This window comes from Lampetra fluviatilis, chromosome 27 (genome assembly GCF_964198595.1).
Source record: "Lampetra fluviatilis chromosome 27, kcLamFluv1.1, whole genome shotgun sequence".
NCBI classification, from domain to species: Eukaryota; Metazoa; Chordata; class Hyperoartia; order Petromyzontiformes; family Petromyzontidae; genus Lampetra; species Lampetra fluviatilis.
In genome coordinates this window covers 5,741,233-5,762,903 of record NC_136301.1, presented here as the reverse complement: position 1 = coordinate 5,762,903, position 21,671 = coordinate 5,741,233, and the positions used below count along the sequence as shown (strand labels likewise).

Sequence of the window (21,671 nt, the reverse complement as noted above, 5' to 3'; positions counted from 1 at the left end):
TTTATGGCTGCACGCAACAATTTTTACTGTACTGCTTGGTTTGTCACAGGGCGAGTTGCATGCAAATACGGCGAGGGATGTCGCGTAACATTCTAGGCAGTCGCAAGCGCTTTCAAGTTGCATATAGGTGAAGCAGACGTGTGTTGAAAATATACAATGCAGCTGCAAGAAATATATGACGGCACAAGACAAAATGCACTTGGGAACAGGAATATTTCACAAATGATACAGCATCGTGGTTGCAAAGGCAAGAAGTGTGGAACAACTCTGATGGAATGTAATAACATGTTGTTATGAGCACTCACAACATACGGTTTAGAGTGACTGGTTTGAACTGCTCAGCTCAAGCTATGACAGGTCACCGACCAGTATGCCGCAACAGGGACTCAATTATACGACATTTTCTCTTATCTGAAATTTGTTTAGGGTATTTTGCTGCGAAAAATTTCCACGTGATAAGCCACTGTGTTGAGCTATCATTTGTGATAGCCAGGGCGCTTCTGTAAAAAAAAGCTATATAGCTAGTGGTCCTTACCTGGTAAAATAAAAAATGGATTTTTTTTATTTTGGGCATATTAACTATAAAATACATGCCATGTGCATCAGTTGCAAATTCAAGCTGCTGTGACGTTATCCGTTGCAGCATCACGAATTGCTCCAAATTTTAACAAATGAATCCCGAATTATTAATGCCAACATCATCCCCTACTGGAAGAGTAATGCCCACTTATAGAAACAAACATTACAATATTTTTTGTAGCATTTGGCATAAACACGCTTGAATAACAGAATTGTAAAACATGACATTCATATTTTGCACGTGGCTGTAACCTGCACAAACCACTGCGGATTCCAACTCGGGTCGCTAGGTTCGTAGTTCAAATGCACAAACTGCTGCACCACTGCAACACACCATTCCCTTTACCCCGTACTGTGCAAATATTCTTATTGTGCACACATTCATGTGTTTACATTTCTCCAATTGCCTTTCTGGCATATACTTAAAACTCTTTGAAATGGACCGTTACAATTAGACGTCTCCAATTTAATTGGTGGCAGGTGTTTTAAAATGTTTAACTTCGTTTCTGCTTAATATGTGAAGTCAACACGAAAATTGTATCACAAAGACAAACTAGCCACTTTTGGAATTGCGTAATAACAAGCTCTGATGGTATATAATACATATTTCGGATAGGGAAACAAATGATAGTTTTACTATTTTGCATTAAAAAATATTTACTTTAAATGCATATTACATTTTAGCGTTCATTCTCTATGATGAAAATACTGCTCTTGCACAGAACAACGTTGAAACATGTGGGCTATGCCATTTATTTTGCCTCAAATAATGCACCACATATTGCACGAGGAACTGAAGATACTATCAGATATGTTAAACCAATAACACAATGCGCATTCACGTATAAATTAGGTGCGAAAGTTACTCGAGCTCATGTATTAACACATGCAAATAAAAAGTATTAAGCACCCACTTACAAACTCCTGCCATGACTTAGGCTACAGGTAGTCGAAAAACTAAACTATAATCTATTTAAATTTTACCAGGTAATGCCCACCGAGCTATATCGGTATATTTCAGAAGCGGCCTGGCTATTACAAATGACAGCTCAACCAAGTGGCTCATCACGTGTGGAAACAGCCAAATACTCTGAACGCATGTTTCTAAATGTGGAGGGGAAAACCTGACATAAAATCTACACGACCACTGGGATATAGAAACGCAACTCCAAATATACAGCAGGCTTCGCAGGGTCGGGATTGAACCTGCGACCTCCTGCATACCAGGCAAGATAGTTAACATCTTCTAGCCATCAGAGCCCTTAAACTTCAGAATATAAAACACGCAAGTCATTTTGGACGATGCACAATACAGCTGAGCTGAATTGGCATGTCACATTGCATCACCTACCCACCTGCTCATGCAACACTTCGAACTGGCTGACATACAAAAGCGTGCACGAGAGATTCAAACGGCTCTAAAATATCTTGTTTTGCTTTGCGATGATTGTGGGCTGTTGTCTACCTGTGCAGGGTCCCAGGCAAAATGTATGCATGGAGGTACAAGGGATAAAACTATGATGGCATGCAATGCTTGCATCCAGTCACTGACAGATTTCGGGTCAGGGGTTGGTTGAATGAAAACTTTCCAAATTAAGAGCAGCCTCATGAAACACATCATTACATATGTCCAATTATAAGCAGTGTATTGCAAGCCTCTTGGAGGACGAATTATTTAAGATAACTTGAGCTGGAACGCATATCAGAAGGCCATTTAAGCCTGGCTAAGCATTGGACAAATGTTTGGCCAAACTTACCCTTTGCTTTCATCGCATATGCTAATGAAACAAAAGATATCAAGCGTATACGCATAACAAAATATAATGAGTACATGTCAATAACCAAACCATTAAGCAAAGTGAAAAGCCCCAAGTATTTTTGGACCACGTGCACAAGCTCGTGCAGCAATGCACAAGAGACCATATCACTTTCACACTTGGGTGACTAATCTTCATGATATCGCCTTACACCGAGAGGTTTGGAATTCTCTTTTTGTACTAAGGTTTAATTTGAGGACACGATTGTATAAGCAACATTAATCCAACGCTATTACCTAAACAATGCCAATTTAAAAGGTGGAATATGCAAATGTTGCGTTGTTTTCACTATATCACTTTAGTTTTCACATTTCAAATCTTACCTAATCAGGTTAATCAATGTAGCCATGCATGTAAAATAAAACGTGTACATAAGCATGCATATCGCACCTCCGATTAGCACGTTGGGCTACTTACAGTGCGAAATAACATACAAATGAAACAATTTTAAAACAGCGCTAAACATCACAAGCTCCATAATTAACTCAATATCAACCTACCAGGTTAAGCTGTTACCACCCACAAACACTCATCAATAAATTGCTTAGAATGAAGAACAGAGGTACAACATTATGTTCTTAAACATGAAAATGAGTGGTCAAGGCCAAAGACAAAACTCACTTCTCCAACCATAACCATATAGTAATGGACAGCTCAAAGATCATATATGGCCCGAGGCAACACGTGACAGTAACGTATTGCGGCTTTACAACCACTTCACTTCGATTTCATGAAACACTTAAACTTCCTAATCGACAAGTTTATTTAAATGAACATCTGCATCAAGCATTGGGTTTCTTTTTACTGTCAGAAAATGGTCAGACTATTCTCAACTGTATAGTTCAAGGCCAGTGAGATCAATGTCTTAAGGACTTCAAGCCAGGGATGCTAAATACACTTGCCTATAGGCTAACACACAGCCCAAAGAAAGGCCTTTGTGTACAGCCTGGAGCCATACAGAAAATTACGCGTAGTTGACAACACAGTAGGACTTGGGGCAATGTTAGGTCCAATAAGAATCATTGCTGCAGGAGCTTGTGCATTGTGTTCCACATTCTAAATTGTAGATTTAATGAATTTCGAAATTCTATTCATTGCTGTAGATTTCGTATCTCTTTTACACATTGACTCTGGTTCGACATTCAACGTGGACCTCTTGCAGCAGTCACCGTGACCATCGCGTGAAAGAAGAGCATAATGTTATTTTAGTTAAGTAGCCAATATATTATTTTTTTTCAAGGCTAATTCAATAAATACATGAAACAGTACTCATTTGTAATATTTTAACAATGTAATATCTTGCAATACTCAATCTAATTTAAATGTATTTATAGTCGTAAAATAAAATAAAACTCTATGCAAGAGTCAGTACAGATGGAAAATGGGTTGTTTTAGCATTTTGCTTTATATACAGTACAGCGATGCATGTTTATTATACGAGGACAACATTTTAAAGTCAATAATAGCTGCATTCATTTATATTGCCTAGTCATAGTACCGACACCAGGTTAGACTAGAGCATTGTTATTCTTGGGTCTTTCAGTAAAGTCATGCAGATAGGTTAAAAGAAAATAACAAAAATAAGTATAACCCGTAAAAACAAAGTTTTTCACTATAAATCCTTTATATGCGTGGCAGCGAACTTAATATAAAGGATTTAAAAATATATTCGCCTGTGGAGGACGCGGGGATCGATCCCGCGACCTTTGGCATGGGAAGCGAGGGCGCTACCAACTGCGCTACTCCGCCACGGCCTGTGGAGGGGTTACGCTCTGGGCTCTTATACTGTGACGTTCAGCCAAAGCGATGAATGAGTTATATTTGAATATATGTAAAATATTTTTTTTTTGCCTAAAAAGTGTACAATTTTGGGAATTTTTTTCACGAACATTAATTGTCTGTCACAACGAGTCTGTGTGGAAAATGTCAGCTCGATTGGATCACGGGAAGTGGGTTAAAAAACGAGCGAAAGATTTGCACGGTCCTAAGCAAGCAAGCAAGCACGCAAGCAAGCAAGCAAGCACGCAAGCGAACTTAATATGAAGGATTTAATAACAAAAAACTACGACGTTTCGATCGCAACACAAGCGGTCGTCTTCAGGGAAAGGGGGGTAAAACAGTTTGCCTTGGAAGCTAACCCCCCTTTTCCTGAAGACGACCGCTTGTGCCGCGATCAAAACGTTGTAGTTTTTTGTTATCATCTTTGAACCAATCTATGTGACTTTACCGTAAGACCCAAGAATATGAATTACTAGCAGTCCAAAAGTTTTAAGTAAAGATTTCGAGAATTGTTGTTTACTAATTATCAGAGGAGGGCCTCTTTCGCCGATAAGGCATCAGTGTGAGAGAGCTGCCACACCACCTGCATTACTTTATACAGGGTGACCCAAAAAAAACGGGCCCCGTGTACACTTTATGTGATATCTCCTTTATTTATTCACCGATTGCCCTTATTTTACAGGACATGGCAGAATCAACGACCGTGAGTACACCAAGACCCCAGTGGGAGCTGGGACAAAGAATACACTGTGTTAAATTTTACTACAAGACAGGCTCGTTTAAGAAAACCCAGGACAGTTTCATGCGTCAGTTCGAATGTGAAAAGGCTCCATCCAAAAGCAGAATTCAGAACTGGGTGGCCCACTTCGAGAAGTATGGGACCGTGGAGAACCTCAACGCTGCCAGTGAGAACCGTCCAAGCCACTCGGGACGTCCCAAGAAGCGAACAGCCGAGCTGGTCGAAAGTGTGAGAGAGTCTCTCCAGCAGAGTCCGAAACGCTCTGTGCGTAAGTGAAGTCAGTCCCTCGGTATGTCCCGTGAGACTTGCAGGAGAGTGCTGGTGAACGATATCAGGGCTTACCCATACAAAATACAGACGCTGCAGACCCTTACAGCCTCAGACAAGAAGCAGAGGAGCGCTATGGCAGTCAAGATGCTCGAGAAGATCGAGGAGACACCAAGTTTCCTTAACCTCCTTTGGACCTCAGATGAAGCCCACTTCCATCTTGACGGAAAGGCGAACTCCAAGACAAATGTCTTCTGGGGGTCCTCCAGACCCAATGAAGTAGCCACCAAGCCCTTGCACTCTCCTAAGTGCACGGTGTGGGCTGCAATCTCGGCCAGAGGCATCATCGGACCAATCTTCATCGAAGAATCTGGCGCAGCAGTGACAGTCACCAAGGAGCGGTATGTGGAGGTCCTCAAAACCTTCAAGAGTGAGCTCCAGACCCTCTACCCGTCGCTCATGAGCAAGTTCTGGTTCCAGCAAGACGGAGCAAGTTCTCACACCTCAAACCTGTCCCGAGATTGGCTGAAAGAGAACTTCGGAGGCCGAGTGATCAGTCTCAAGACTGATTTTGAGTGGGCACCCCATAGCCCGGACCTAAGCCCCCCAGATTTTTTTCTTTGGGGCTATCTTAAGGACAGAGTCTACGCAGGGAAACCCAGAACCATCACGGAACTCAAGGAAACCATCAGGGAGGAGATGAGAGCCATTACCAATTCAGTCTGTAAGAACGTCATGGACAACTTCGTGCTGCGCCTCAAGAAATGCACGGAGCTAAATGGAGGCCATCTAGAGCACATGCTGTAGAACGGAGAAAAAAAGGCCAAAGACCCTAGTGTTTTGATTTGATGTTTTGAATATAATAAACTAGTTATGACCAAAGTTTCATTTCATTCGGACAAAACACTAAGAAACGGGGCCTAATTAGAGTTGGGGCCCGTTTTTTTTGGGTCACCCTGTATTACCTAGTCATAGTACTGACACCAGGTTAGACTAGAGCAGTGTTCTTTGCTCATCTTCAGAGGGGGGCCCCCATTTTCGCCGATACGACATCACATTCTTAGGTTTTTTCGGTAAAGTCACATAGGTAAAAAAATTAAATTAATAAAAGTAAAATAAAAAAAAATAAAAATCACGACGTTTCGGAGGCAACAAGCTTCCGTCTTCAGGTGGAAGCTTGTGTTGCCTCCGAAACGTCGTGATTTTTATTTTATTTTACTTTTATTTTTTACCTACATGACTTTACCGAAAAAAACCTAAGAATATGAATCCTTGCAATCACGAAAGCTTCAAATCTAGATACGACATCAGCGTGAGGGCCACCACACCATCTGCAAGGGGCGTTTCACATTTGTGTATTGTTGGGGTGCCAAATGTCATGGGCCGCACTAAAGGGCAGCAGTGGCCGCCGGTGGCACGTGGACCTTCCAATGACGAACACTAGACTTCGAGTAACTTGAAGATAACCAAAGCCTGTTTTACAATATCTCCTTTTGGACCGTTCCTTCATGGAGAGATGCGGGCTTCTGCCAGATTTCCTCAACCTATTTTTATCTTACGACATGAAGCAGAACAATCAGCCTGAAATTGAGGAAACAATCAAAAAAATGGGTCTGTGGTGGCACGCCGAGTAGTACCCATGGTGGAGGAGATCACGCGCGTAAGTGCCAGCACATTTCACACGGGACGATCCCAGAACTAGTTGTAAATGTCACAGGGTCAGTCACAATTAAATGGTTTCAGGATTGTCACGAACATAACTCGGCCAAATGACCTTGTTAAATGTATTAACATCACGGAAAACAATAAAGACACACATGAAAAAACAATTCACATAAGATATGCCCAACAAACCCTTTACTAACATGAACATTTCTAAAGCATAAAAGATGTATATATTGTTTACCACACTGGCTGGTGGAAGATGTTGCCTACTGGGATTGGACACTAGATTTGTGGGCAAGAAAGGAGAACACGGCTACACAATTTTGACCTAGTTAGGTATGTTAACAAAGACAAAAACCCCCGTATGGCCTGAACAGACTGTAGGGGCAAGTGCTGTTAGCGAGCACCTATGAAGGTCGGCACGGCACACGAGGGGGTGGGTGGTCAGCACCATGCCGGGCCACCTTTGTCTCCTCAGCGGTGATGTTTATATACCGCACCAGGTACTCATTTGAGACCGACCTAGTGGAGGCCCAGGACGAATTCAAATAATCATCGCTGGTGTTGGTAATGAGCGGGAATCGAACTCGGGTCGCCGGGTTTGTAGCGCAGTGCGCTCACCGCTACACTGCCACTCCCTCCAAGCATTTTTCACCACTTAAACATGGGATCACTCATGTGTGGCCCACAGATAAATACAGGCACGGTGCGATGGTCAATCTACAAATGCTATTCATGGAAAACATTCCTAAGGATGACAAATATGCAGTCTGCCAACTTCCAAAGTTGGCTGAAGTGTCCCACGAAGTACATTTGACGTCCATTCTTAAAAATGTTTGTTCATCTCCAAATCACTCTCACCGACACCTCTGATTAGCACGGTTGGCTACGTACAGTGCGAAAGTAGTTCAACATACAAGCCAAGTGCCTTGGGTTAGTTCAACAGTCTGAATTCCACAATGCGTTTAATGCAATGTAACAATAAAAAAATTATAGAAATGTTATTTGAATGTAAACTTTAAGCGAAAAACATGTGCCCTAAACCTCAGAGCATGTTCAAAAACGTGACGGCATTTAAAAATAATTCCAATAACATTAATGCCCCAGTTTACGCAGGGGATGCGTTCCTGAAAGAAGCGATGACGGATATCCAAACGACGTTAAATCAAAGCAGTTTTTTTACGCGCGCAATAAACAAATACAGCGGAGGGTGTGGTGAAGCTCTGTTCATGCGCGCATCTTCATCCTAGGCATACCCACAACAGTACATATTAAATTACAAAAATACTGTACTCAACACTAGTGTACAGCAGTAAAAATGGACAAATTATACAGGGTACAATAAGACAGTGCACTAGAAACAATCACCAAAATACTGTACGTACATAATATATTGTACTCTACAGTATAGTACATTTCTCTATGCGCGATGCAAAGAAGTTCGTGTCCATGGTAGGTGGAGGTGGATAGGCGATGGATAACGAGAAAGGATGGACGATGCTGTCAGAGTGTGGGTTTGAGGCGACGCAGATCAGGTAACGGTGTTAATAATAAAGCGACGACGCATTCATGAAATGATGTAAAAGGGGGCGGAGACATAAAACGGGCTATTGCTGCCCCATGCTGTGATTAAGTTATGAAAATTGCTGCAACTGTGAGAGCCAACTCAAGGAACAGGTACAGCAAAAATGGAAAGGTTCAAAGCTACCACATGTTAGGCACTCGAGTGCAACCCAGTAATGTTTCCAGATCCTAACACCATTCGCATGGTCCTCTGCATCCCGACAATAATATGCACAGCTATTTTGAGTATGCAAAGCAATATAGCCGTTGAGCAACATTAATTCATGCAAGCCCCCCTCCATTCACGGCACACGCAAATACAACTTTGCACATCTGCAATCCGAACCGTGCAGAGCATCAACGAGAAATTAGCCATCACTTTTGCCACAACCGAAGGATCCACCACCTGCGTGTGCGATGCTAAAAGCACGTCACGCCAAACAAAAACTAGGGGGGGCCGGCTGTACACAGCATTGGACATTGTCGACTAAGTGCGACGACTTCTTTGGCGCGACGATTCGGCAACTAACAACTCCTTGGCCAACATCGTATGGATCGGGGTGGTTGGGGGAGGGTCAGGCAACCTGCGGCTCCGGAGGAGTGATTGGTGACGCTATTTTGCTTCACAACGCTAATCATTCACGACCACCGTCTCGCGTTCGCGTTGCATTGCGGCTCTTGAAACGTTGAGCTGTTGGCCGAATTATAAACTAAAAAATGGCTCCTCTTGTTATGTTTTCTTGCCGACCCCTGGTGTGGATAGAACCCCGCTGCTACCCTGGAACACGCGCTGCTAAAGCTGTGTAGCGGACAGATGAACCCATATGGTTTCCCCCGTAAAACGTATTAAACTAAACTATTAAAAAATATATTTTAGGAGGTAAGGCCCATATAGCTCTTTTTATTAGAAGCGACCTGGCCATAAATGATAGCTCAACAAAGTGGCTTATCATGTGGAAATTTATAACAGCCAAGTATTCTAAACGTATGTTTTTAAATGTGGATGGAAAAACATGAGGACCCGGAGAAAAAGCCACGTGACTACGGGAAAAACATGCAAACTCTGAAAATACAGGCGTCAGAGATCAGGATCGAACCCACGACCTCCTCTATACCAGGTGAGGTAATTAACATCTCACCACTGTGGTGCCTCAGTGAAGGCAAGACTTGGATCCCAATCGCCACAGCATGGACTTGTATGTTTCTACGAAAGGTGGACGGACGCTTCAGCCTCAAGGCTACACAGTTTAGCAGCTGCTGTTTATGCCTGAACAGATCCAGAAATCAGGGGGCCATGCTGCCATGGGAACCAATGCAGGCTTGGTCAGCAAACTATGCTTGATGTCCCAAACTGAACAAGCACAGTTGCTACCGGCTGTGGAAAACAGCCATGACACACGTTTTGTGATTACAAAATTGGCACACGTGCGATAGGAAATCTCCACAACACCCCTCTTACCCAGCGCCACTGCCCATCATCTTGCACGTTTCTATGACCAAAGATTTGATTACTGAAAATTTGGTTATCCACAAAAAGGGTTTCCGTTTGATGAAATTAATCAAAAGCATATCAAAATTAAAATAAAGCAGAATTTTTCGTCCAATAAACATACCAGACAAAGCGAGCATGTTTTCTCGTTTAGAAATTAAACTGCTAACTCACCATCTTAATTCTATAGAGCTTATGCAAATTTAAGCTTTTGCAACTTCCTTCCGAGTTAGCAGCAAAACATTAAAATTCTGTAAATAATCAAACATCCCTAATGAGGTAGCATTATTGCATGTAAATGTACAGTCAATACACTGCTGAATGAGGGCCTCAACGCATTGTAGGTTTAAATGACCATACTTCACCACACTGGTCTGTATAGGTTTAAGGTGGGAAGCATAGTACGGAGTACGAAAAATATATTACATTCCTCCTCACCACAAAGCCGAGGCCTATAAAATATATTTGTGTATGCTGGTTACCAAAGTAATAAAGGCTGAACCCCTGCACGACTTCAAAAATGTAAAAAAGACTGAGGTGCATTCCGAACAGTTATTAATTTGGTCATAGACGAATCACGTGGAGCCTTCATCACCACTAACTAGCATTACTGTACAGGCCCTATCGAGGTGGCCCACTTAACCATAGTATGATACGGCAGGAGAGTCATGGGGAGACCTTAATCCAACGGTGAATTGAGAAAGGGCTGATTTTTTTTTAAACAGCAGCAGCATAGCTTATTTTAACCACAGTAAAACTGGCATCATACATGCGTGACTGTACTGAAATCCATGATAGGAGGAAATCGTGAGCAATGCACTCACCTACTGGAATGCTTCTCATCCTAGGTTTTGAATCAAGCCTATTTTTTTAATGCCTCATTGTTAATATGCATGTCTATTACAATGGCACTACACTGTAGTTTATGGAACCTCTGGTAAGAAAATGATAGTCGACAGCGGCGGTGGTTGAACTATGTATGTAAAAATACATTTTCCATTGCGTCAAACCCATGGGCTCTTTTAGCCACGTAAACATATGCTACGCTTAAATAAAATATGTTCCCCTGCACGCATCCATGTCAAACGGCGAGGAGCAGCACATTGTGGGTACACAAGCCCGCAAGGGTTACTGCCAAATTGGTTCTGAAGCGAGTGTGGGGTGGATTGGCTCTGTCGCAAACTCACAAGTTTTAGCGTGCGACCCATTATCGGGTTTTCCCAATTTACTTCTGATTGTAATAAGGGGCCTTTAAAAACTATAAAAAGTTGTTTGTAAAAATAGACATTAAGGATATGTATATACATATGTAATGCATTCAAAGGCATTTAGCGTGCAGGGAATGCATTGAGTAAAAAAAAATTGTCTGCACGTGTTAGTATATGATTAATGGTCAGGTTATGCCACTTACACGCATACAGTTGTACTTGTATAAGTAAAGTTATTTCCGCGCATTGTAAACCCGTTACACCTACGGTATTGTCTACACCAGGGGTCGGCAACCAAAATAACAAGAAGAGCCATTTCTTTCCAATTCGGTACAAAATTCAGTATTTCAAGAGCCGCAATGCATCTGAGTACATACTGTACATACGTACATATCGTCAAGAAGCAGCCCGTAAAGAGCCGCATGCGGCTCCGGAGCCGTAGGTTGCCGACCCCTGGTCTACACTGTTAATAGGCAGTGATTTAATACCAGATTATATTCATACCTATCTCTGACGCCTGTATATTTGGAGTTTGCATGCTCTCCCCGTGGTCGCGTGGATTTTTCTCCGACTCCTCCGGTTTTTGTCCTCCACATTTAAAATCATGCATTCAGATTATTTAGATAACTTGTGCTATAAATGTCCAAATTATGGGCCACTTTGTTGAGCTATCATTTGTGGCCAGGTTGCTTGTGAAATATAAGTTAATACCTCAGTAGGCTTTGCCTGGTAGGATGGGGATGTTTTCGTTGTATTTGGGCGATTTGTTTACCTTTATTGTACTTTGCACTATCATGTTTTTGTATTGTTTGTTGTTGTAACGTTCTTACCCGCTTTATAGCTTATCGAATTCCTCCGGGATAAATACATTTTCTGATTCTAAACTATTGTAATACCATTTCCATAATGACCAACATTGAATGTCTAGGTTTGTAGTTAGTCAAAATTCACGGGCGGCATATTATAATAAAACCACAACTACGAATTAATGCCTCGATGTAGATCATTTTACATTTGGGATAAACGTTTCTGAAAACGTGGAAGCAACAATCCATCGTCACCGCCAGACGATGTCTCCCGAGTTTCAGGTTATTGCGGTACCACTTGAATTATTGAGGTTACTCTTAGAAGGTAATGCTGGCTTCACACACTCCAACAGTGATATCAACGACGTTGGCAGCACCCCCACAGAAGTTGAAGCGCATATGGACCGGTTTCCCCATTAGCCAATTGCAGTACAACCGACACTCCCAGCAACACGATATGCTGTGGTGCCTTTTAACAACACACCGTACAATGTAGGCAACATGCCATAGTGTTATAATTAGAGCTATAAACGATTACCAGTTTACAAAATCATACATATAAACACGAGGATGCGCTAAAGAATCACATACTGTACTGCATGTACCCAAATAAACCACTCAATACACTAATGTATTCAGGCAGAGTTAAGGAAAGGTTAAGCACGGTCAATTACGTATGTGTAGACAATAATAACAATAAGTGTTGGAGCGGTGGCACCGTGGTTAGTGTACTGTGCTGTGAGGCTAAAACTATTTTATATTTCAACAGGAAAGGCCCACTGAGCTATATCGCTATTTTTATTAAGCGACCTGGCTCTCTCAAAGGATAGCTCAACGAAGTGGCTTATCATCGTGAACATTTGTAGCAGCTAAATACTCTAAAACGGATGTTTCTAAAGGTAGACGGAAAAACCGGAGAACCCGGAAACAAATCCACGCGACCATGGAGAGACATGCCAACTCCAAATATACACAGCAGGCGTCGGAATCGAACCCAATGCCTTCTGTTTATCAGGCGAAGTAGTTAAACATCTCGCCACCATAGCCGTTTGAATCCTGGCCATGGCTACCATCAGTGGCTGGTAATATCTGAAACAGTTTCTGGGCCTCCATTCAACAACTTACAGTGACTAGAGCAGCGAAGTATGGTGAAACACTTGCCAATGGAGATGCGAGGCATCCATCCAACTGTGGATTACGGGGTTGTGAATAGTTCTTTTAATGAGGGAAGAACGTGGCTTTTCTACATTTTTTTTATTCGCAGGAACCAAAACGAGACAAGAGAAAAGGGCCTTTCTCGGCCTGAGGATTAGTCGTGAGCTCCGGTGCCGAGTGATGAATGTACAGTACGGATAACATTACACACTGCATTGACCTGTTTAATCCTTTGGTTATCTCGCTAATACGTCAAACTGCAATAAAGCCAGGGCTTTTCAACAACAGAGAATAAAACACGTGTCGGTCTATCGCTTTTCTTCCTAAAATGGTCGAGAGAGAAGAGGATCATGGGATGTCTTTCTCAAATGGACATTACAGCGGTGTTCCACGTTCCCATGACGGGAACGAGTATATCCATATGACAACCACCGTTAACTCTCCCTCCAAGTGATACTACTCATAACCTAGAAGGAACAATATGGCTATGTAAACCCCTATCAGGATTTGAACTCGGATTTCTTTGTAGTCTCGCTCGACTGCCAAGCCACCTAGACCGGATATAAGCAACGTCTCAAGACTTTCGCCTATCCGTCTCTCCACACAACCCATCATCCCCACGGCATTTCTGGGGGTGCGTAGTAATTCCAGTGGCATTGATTCAAGACAAGCAAACTCTCAGCTGGTGTCGACATCGTGGTCTTATCGGCAGTCAGGTTTGCTTGAATCAATCATGGTGTTTTATGGACATCTGTCAAAAATAGCTTTATAGCTCAAAGGATTCCTCCAGTATAAATCAATATTCTGATTCTGTTATAGGGAAGCACCCTATCTTTACGATAATGGAGTCCTAGTTTGAGGCAAACTAAAATATATATTCCTACACACTCAAAATAATAAGCGTCGTTATGGAGAATATAAATAACAAAACAAACAATGCATCCACATATCCGTCTCCAAATAAAACAAAATATTTATGTAATTCCTACACAACCCATCCGCGCCATGGGCTTCTGGGAGTGCATAACTCAGTTTAAATTGACCGGTCCAAAAAAGGTTTTTAGTTGTAAACGTGCAAATTAAAATTGCATCTCGTGTCGTAAACGCTCTTATGTTTCTACACAGCCTGTTATTTTCACCGTTCGGCACAGCACTGATACAGGATGTGAAGCGTATTACTTAACTGCTTTCATACAATCGAACATGTTGTTTGAGTTGGCAGCAGCAAAGAAGAAAACGTGGATGATAGTAGTGCATATATTTTCCACTGAAATTTAAGCAAATAGTTAAGGTGCCCCGTCTTATAAATCGGTGGGTGCGAGTGCGTTAAATGTCCACATGATAAGCCCCTTCTCGTTGAGCTATCATTTATGGGCAGGGTGCTTCTGAAAAAGAGATTAAATATCGGTCAGTGGGCCTTACCTGGTAAAATAAAATGATTAGTTTTAGTGACCTATTTTTTTATATATACATTCCTGACACCGGGCATACGTTCGGGTGACTTTTCCCTTTCAGGAAGGTCTTGGAATCCAGGGGAATATTTATTGGATCCTACAGGCCCGTTTTCACAAAATCCATCAAGGTGACGTGATTTATCTATCCAGAAAAGTCTCGCCGAGGCAGATGGCCCATTTCAGGAGGGTTCGTGCATTGGGATGTTCCAATTGCCCGTTTTAAAAGGAGTGGCTTACATGTGGGTGAAAACCAAAGAAGGCACCACCCCCCTCGGATGAGACTCAAATACAACCGGTTACAAAGGTCCACACGTGCCTAAAAACAGCATGGAGCAGGTGTGGAAGTGTGTCTACACGACAGCATGGAGAAATGTGTGGAAACGTTTAGTTAATATGTGCCTACACACAGCAGCAAGGAGTACGTGCACAAGTGTGCCCAAGACGTGCCTACACACAGCAACATGTGTAAAAGTGTGGTAAATACGCACCTGGGCAGCAGCAAGTAGTCCGCGGAGAAAAGCTCTCTGGACACAACAACAAGCACAGTGTGTGTGTGTAGAAGTGTAGTAATACGTGGCTAGACACAGCAACAGGGAGTAGTTGTGTAGACGTAATGTGGCTAGTCACTGCAACAAGGAGTATGTGTAGAAGTGTTAGTAATGTCTCTAGGCAGCAACAAGGAGTGTGTGACGAATACGTAGCCAGACACAGCAACACACGTGTGTGTATGTGTAAAAGTGTAGTTAATACTTGGCTGGACACATCAACAATGAGTATGTGTAGTAAGCTAATACGTGGCTAGTCACTGCAACAGGGAGTTGTGTAGAAGTGTTAGTAATGTCTCTAGGCAGCAACAAGGAGTGTGTGACGAACACGTCGCCAGACACAGCAACACACGTGTGTACAAGTGTAGTTCTTGGCTGGACACATCAACAATGAGTATGTGTAGCAAGCTAACACGTCGCCAGACACAGCAACAAAGGGGGGAGGTGGGGGAATGTGTCGAAGTTACAGTAAACGTATTTTCCGCGGCCAACAAAGCCGAGTTTCGCGATAAGGAAGTGGCGATGGTAACTTGTGCCCAGGGCTCGCTTACCACATGGCGCTTGCGAAATTACACGCGGCAGTGGCAGCAGCATTAGGCAAGGTCGCGTTTCCCGTCCGGCCAAGATGACCCGTGTAAACTTTTAACAACACGATGCCGAATGGTTTCTTAGCACACGCCTGGCGATTACGGTACTGGGGGTGGGTGGTATATGTAAGTGAAATAGTGCAACTGAGGGCTTGCTTTTCATACCCCTCCCCCGATGGTGAGGCCAACATTGGATCAGAGGGGGCCACGTTGTGCACAAGTCTTTTGCTCGACTGGCCGTGTTGAATTTGTCTTCTATAATCGCAGTACACGGAACGATCGAGCGGCAATTTACGTAGATTAATTGAGTATTTAACGTTGCTTTAGAACAACGCGGAGACACAGAACGATCTACTTGCAGTTCCATTAAAAAAGGACCCCTCGAGTGCCTCTTAAAACCAACGAGATCGGCGCGCACACACACACACTCAGGGTACACATATCGCGTATACAAAAAAAACCCCGCAGCATGCAACAAAGATCGACATTCATTACAAGACGGTACGTTTACCCAATTAACACAAACCAATTGCGCACTTCGCCCGGGCAATTCACACTCACCCAAGCACGGGGAACGCCGGGCGCGTTGCGGAAAGACCCGGCAGCAGCCGGGGGGACGCGGAGAAACGAGAAACGCCGCAACAACGGTGGTGACCGCGTGTGAGGGCAACAAAATAAGAAAAGAAAAAAAACCCTCGTGGTCGAATCGGTCGAAAGCTCCTCACGATGCTCGATCGCTGCGAAATTATTTTTCGAGTTTTTTTTTTACTCTTTAACCCCCCCCTCCCCTCGTCTCAAATAATTTACGTGTAATTCGTCTGAGGCGACCTGCGTGTGATGTTGTGATGTTAGAGAGAGAGAGAGCGAGGAGGTTGGTGGTGGTGGTGGGGGGGGGGGTTTTGGCGGCAACAGGTGTCGGGGGTGTTCAACGCAAACTCGCTGGGCCGCGCTCTCCTCCCAATATGGCGGCCGGGGTGCGCGCGCACGTGCCGAGAGCGGGAACGCGCCGGGGGGCGGGGCTTGAGGTGGGTGGGGGAGGGGGTGGTTTGTGGGCGGGGCTTAAGGTGGGGGAGGGGGGTGGGGGGAGTGGCGTGGTTTGTGGGCGGGGCTTGAGGTGGGGGAGGGGTGGTTTGTGGGCGGGGCTTGAGGTGGGGGAGGGGCGTGGTCCATTAGGAAAGGCCTGAGGTGGGGGAGGGGGTGGTTTGTGGGCGGGGCTTGAGGTGGGGGAGGGGGGTGGGAGAGGGGCGTGGTCCATTGGGAAGGGCTTGAGGTGGGGGAGGGGTTGGTTTGTGGGCGGGGATTGAGGTGGGGGAGGGGGGTGGGGGAGTGGAGTGGTCCATTGGGAACGGCCTGAGGTGGGGGAGGGGGGTGGTTTGTGGGCGGGGCTTGAGGTGGGGGAGTGGAGTGGTCTATTGGGAAGGGCCTGAGGTGGGGGGGAGGGGCCTTAGTGGGGAGGGGCGTGGTTTATGGGGAGGGGATGGAGCTTCAAGCTGGGTGGGGGCATGACGTGTTCTGTGGGGCGGTGCCTAACAGACGGGGAGAGGTGGAGCCTTAGCGGGTGGGCGTGGTCTGTGGGGAGGGTGGCTGAGGGGAGGGTGGGAACCTCAGCGAGCAGGGGGCGTATAGCGTTGGTCTGCGGGGAAGTCCGGAGGGTGGCTGAAGGATGAGGGGGTGGTGCCTTAGCGGGAGGCGTGGTCTGTGGGGATGGGTGGAGCCTCAGCTCGTTGGGGGTGTGGTCTGTGTGGAAGGGCCTGAGGTGGGGGAGGGGAGGGGATGGAGCCTCAGCGGGGAGGGGGGGAAGACTGCTTCACAATTCCTTCACAATTCTGGAATACCACCTGATGAGGCTTGTTGTAGTCACCAGCGAAACGCGACAGTACTCAAATTGTACGCCTCTTGGCGTCCTCTGGTCTAACACCGTTTGAGACGAGGCTCAAAAGAAAGCTGTCTCTCGTGTGGACCAATCAGTTTCAAAGACAATGCATATATTATCAGACTATGTTTTTTGTTTGCATTCTGACCACAAGTATTGTGGTTAATGCAGACATGATTCCTTGTAAAAGGTTTCAGTTTGGTGTTTTAACAACTTAACGCCTGTTTTGTTTGCCAGATAAAAGGGGAAAACCCTATTCTCAGTCCTCAAATTGTGAATGCTGTGGGTTTATTTTCCAACACACAGGCGGTGGTCTATATGGAGGGGGTGCGGGGGGGACTGCAGCTCACAATCAGAAGCAACTTTCATTTTAATTCTTGGAGGAATCCGCTGTTCATCACGAGCGATTACATAGCTAGCAGGAAAATCAAACGAATCAAACGAGTGCATTCGACGACGAATCTGGAGATTGCCTAACGGAGGCGCAATGCATACGCTGGTGGGTGGGGCTCGCTTCTCCGTTTTGTTTTCTTGTTATTATTTCGGTGTTAAAAAGTAAACGTGGCGTTGCAAATGCAAAATCTCGCGCCGCCTTTAACCCCCTCGCTCCAGGGTGCCATTCGAGGACAGCGAGGGCGCGTTTTGCTCTTTTGCTCCGCCGTGCAAAACGTGATTGCCCGCGACACGCTGAGTGATCCGGGGCGAGCCACGTTGCTTAATGACTATTTCGGGTTGGCCACGAGAGAGAGAGAGAGAACGAGAGACAGACTCATCGGAGTTCTTATCCGGTCAAATGTTTTCCTGCCCTATTTGGGTCACGTGAACTTTGAAGCATTTGGCGTATTGCTTCGGATTATAAGACGCACTTACGCCCCCCTCCCCCAACCAGCCAGCCCCCCACCTGTATTTTAAAGCAAAAGTTGCGTCTTATAATCCAGAAAATACCGTCACGTTTACGTACCGTTTTGCGTTGTAACCACATTCCGTCTCGTGAGTTTAACCAATGTGTCCTGTGAACTCAATCCGCATCGGACATGATACAATCCATACCCTTAGTTCTTTCGGTAAAGTCACGTAGGTAAAAAATGAAATTAAAATTAATAAAAATAAAACAATAAATTAATTTTAATTTCATTTTTTACCTACGTGACTTTACCGAAAGAACTAAGAGTATGAATCCTTGCAGTCACGAAAGCTTCAAATCTAGAAATGATACAATCCACTGCTGGATGAATGCCTCCCCTATAGCCTCCTGCCACCGTGATCACACATTCTCCACACGAGCACCTGCACAGCGGCTGATTAGATCTCTCCATCTTCTGCGATGGACTTTACTCTCCAGATTATATCCCTGTATAGGACGCAACGCACACGCACGCATATTCAGTACCTTATATGGTCACGGTCTGACAGGGGTGACTGATGTAAACACATGCATATAGGGCAGTGCCGGATTAAGCGAGTGCGGAGCCTGTAGAATATGTTATAAAGGGGCCCTAAATAAAAAAAAAACACGTAAATATTAAAAGGCACATTTTTTACTTGCATAGTAAAGTAATTGTATTTTTTCATATGCTATACAGCCAGATAATACGACAAATCGCTCACCTTAAACACCCAGTCGTTCATAAAAGTTGAAGGCGGTATAGTACTATAGTAATAGAGCAAGTGCAAAATCATTGAACCGGAATTGATAATAGCTTCAAAGCAATTATCGCGGGGCCCTTGAAAGTGCGGGGCCCGTAACATATGTAGCTACTTTTGCTATTAGGAGAATCCCGCACTGATATAGGACGATCTATGACTCATAGGGAGGTCAGCAGCAATGGGTTAATTTTGGCCGACTTGCTGCCTTAGCCATGCAAATGTCTCACTGAACTCACAACGATGGGTCAACGTTGCTTGATGTCAACGTCGGCCCAACGTTTGCATGTTTACTGGGATGCTTGCTAGTAAACAAAATAAATCACCTGCAAAAATTTCGATTTAAAGCTTTCGTGACTGCAGGGATTCATCTTCTTGGTTCTTTCGGTAAAGTCACGTAGAAGGGAAATAATAAAATGATAACATAAAATACAATTCTCACGACGTTTCGGCCACAACGCAAGCAGCGGTCCTCAGGTGAAGAACAGGTCTGTCGGAAAGACAGCGTCTGTCGGAAAGATAGCGTCTGAATTTCCGACAGACCTGTTCTTCACCTGAGGACGGCTGCTTGCGTTGTGGCCGAAACGTCGTGAGAATTGTATTTTATTATGTTTTATTTTATCATTTTATTATTTCCCTTCTACGTGACTTTACCGAAAGAACCAAGAAGATGAACACCTGCAAAAAGTACAAAAAACATTTCTGTCCAACCATGTGAGGTTTCGACTTTGAATGGACCTGGACAGTGGATATTAAAACGCATAAAATCACTATTTTACTCCTGACACGCACAAGTATATATATTTTTTTAAAGCACAAAGAGTTTCTGATTGCACTTAGCTTTTCCCACGTGGTCACATGAGCTGGCGTATACCAATGAGAAAAAGTTTACAAGTGCCTGTACTGCATACACACTACTTAGGGCTCGCTGGTGTATATTTTAAGTTCAAAAGCTGCACTATCGTTCTTACACCTGGGAGAGGCAGCTGATTAAAGTCAACAAGTGGAATGCACTCTTGACTTAAAGCTTTCGTGACTGCAGGAATTCATATTCTTGGGTCTTTCGGTAAAGTCACGTAGATAGGTTCAAATAAAATATCAAAAAAATAACAAACAAAAACATTGTTTTGTTATTTTCTTTCAACCTAACTGCATGACTTTACTGAAAGACCCAAAGAATATGGAATGCACTCTGCTTGTGAATTACCGTCCGCAGCACACCGCGTGAGTGTTGCATGTAGTTGCACTAAAAGGCTCCGTGAACAGAGAAAACAAAAATGAAACAAATTCATAAATAACACACTGAGGCCCTAGAAGAGGAACGGTCCTTTTTCATAGCGCAAAAATAAAGACAAGAATCGCTCGTGTAGCCTGAACAGACTGTTGGAGCAAGTGCTGTTAGCGAGCACCTATGAATGCCGGCGAGACACACGAGAAGGGTTGGTGACCAACACCACGCCTGGCCGCCTTTGTCTCCCAAGTGGCGATGTTAGCACATCGCACCAGGTACTCATTTGCGGCCGAGTAAACCTAGGGGAGGTCAATCACCGGTTCAGATACTCGTCACTACTGTTGGCCGTGAGCGGGAATCGAACCGGGGTCGCCAGGTTCTTAGCGCAGCGTGCTAACCGCTAGCACACACATCGTTGCTCCACGCATCATGAAGATGGACCATTGCCTGAAACGTCATGTATGAATGTGTCCTTGTAAGGCCACAGCGGTATGGAGGAATGTGTTGATGGGTGGTTTTTTTTGTATGAATTGTGCACCACTGCCAACCCAGCAGCAGCAGCATCACCGAATAATTTGTTTAATTTAAAAGCACCGTGGTTGCGCTACGCACCTGATAGGCAGGCAGCTCTTACTGCGAAGTGCAAAGGAACATATCTCCTTTCGTTTTGCACTCAGGGTTGTATCTGGGTTTTTTTTTTATGCAGCACATGCCCTATGGACAGTGGCGCAGGGCATACACGCCACGCATCCCTGCAGACCAATTCACGAGTCTCTTCGACGTTGCATGCGCTTAGGGAGTATAGTAGCAGCTGGCACGGCACATGTGTGTACTGGACAGGGGCGGTTTCTTCATTAGGGCGATTGGGCGACGCACCACCAATGTCATTCAACCACAGAGTCACGCTAGCCGTCACTGTGCCTCTGGATATAGTCCAATCAGCGTCATGCTACGTTCTGTGGAGTACCGCCTCTTTTTGGGCGAATTCCCTCCAGCTGAGAATCGCCCCGAGTGGCCCCATAGACTTACATTCAAAGATGTTTTTTTTCGAACGGGGGCGCTGCAATGCATTCTCTATGGCTTCCGGGAGGGCTCGCCCTAACGTGCTTACGTCATCATACGTGCTTACGTCATCATACGTAAGCACGTTTCATCCAACAATATAATTTGTCGCCACCTAGTGGAATCTTTAATAAAAGAAACTTGAGTGGTTTGTTTTAATAGTGAATATAGAAACAAATAAGATGTATTGTAAGAGTCACTTTATTTT

The 21,671-nt window shown here is 44.4% G+C and overlaps 1 protein-coding gene across 5 annotated transcripts in view; it reads right to left on the bottom strand.

Annotated features, from left to right (window-relative positions):
* LOC144942337 (CUGBP Elav-like family member 1) overlaps positions 1–16,633 on the bottom strand; it is a 55,281-nt gene extending 38,648 nt beyond the window's left edge. For 4 of the 5 annotated variants that reach the window (XM_078869144.1, XM_078869145.1, XM_078869146.1 and 1 more), the window contains exon 1: positions 16,215–16,632. The gene's annotated coding sequence lies outside the window, so the exon portion shown is untranslated. Of the gene's footprint in view, positions 1–16,214 lie in introns of all 5 variants that reach the window. The other variant, XM_078869147.1, reaches the window with a different exon arrangement.
* Between the last annotated feature and the right edge of the window lie 5,038 nt (positions 16,634–21,671).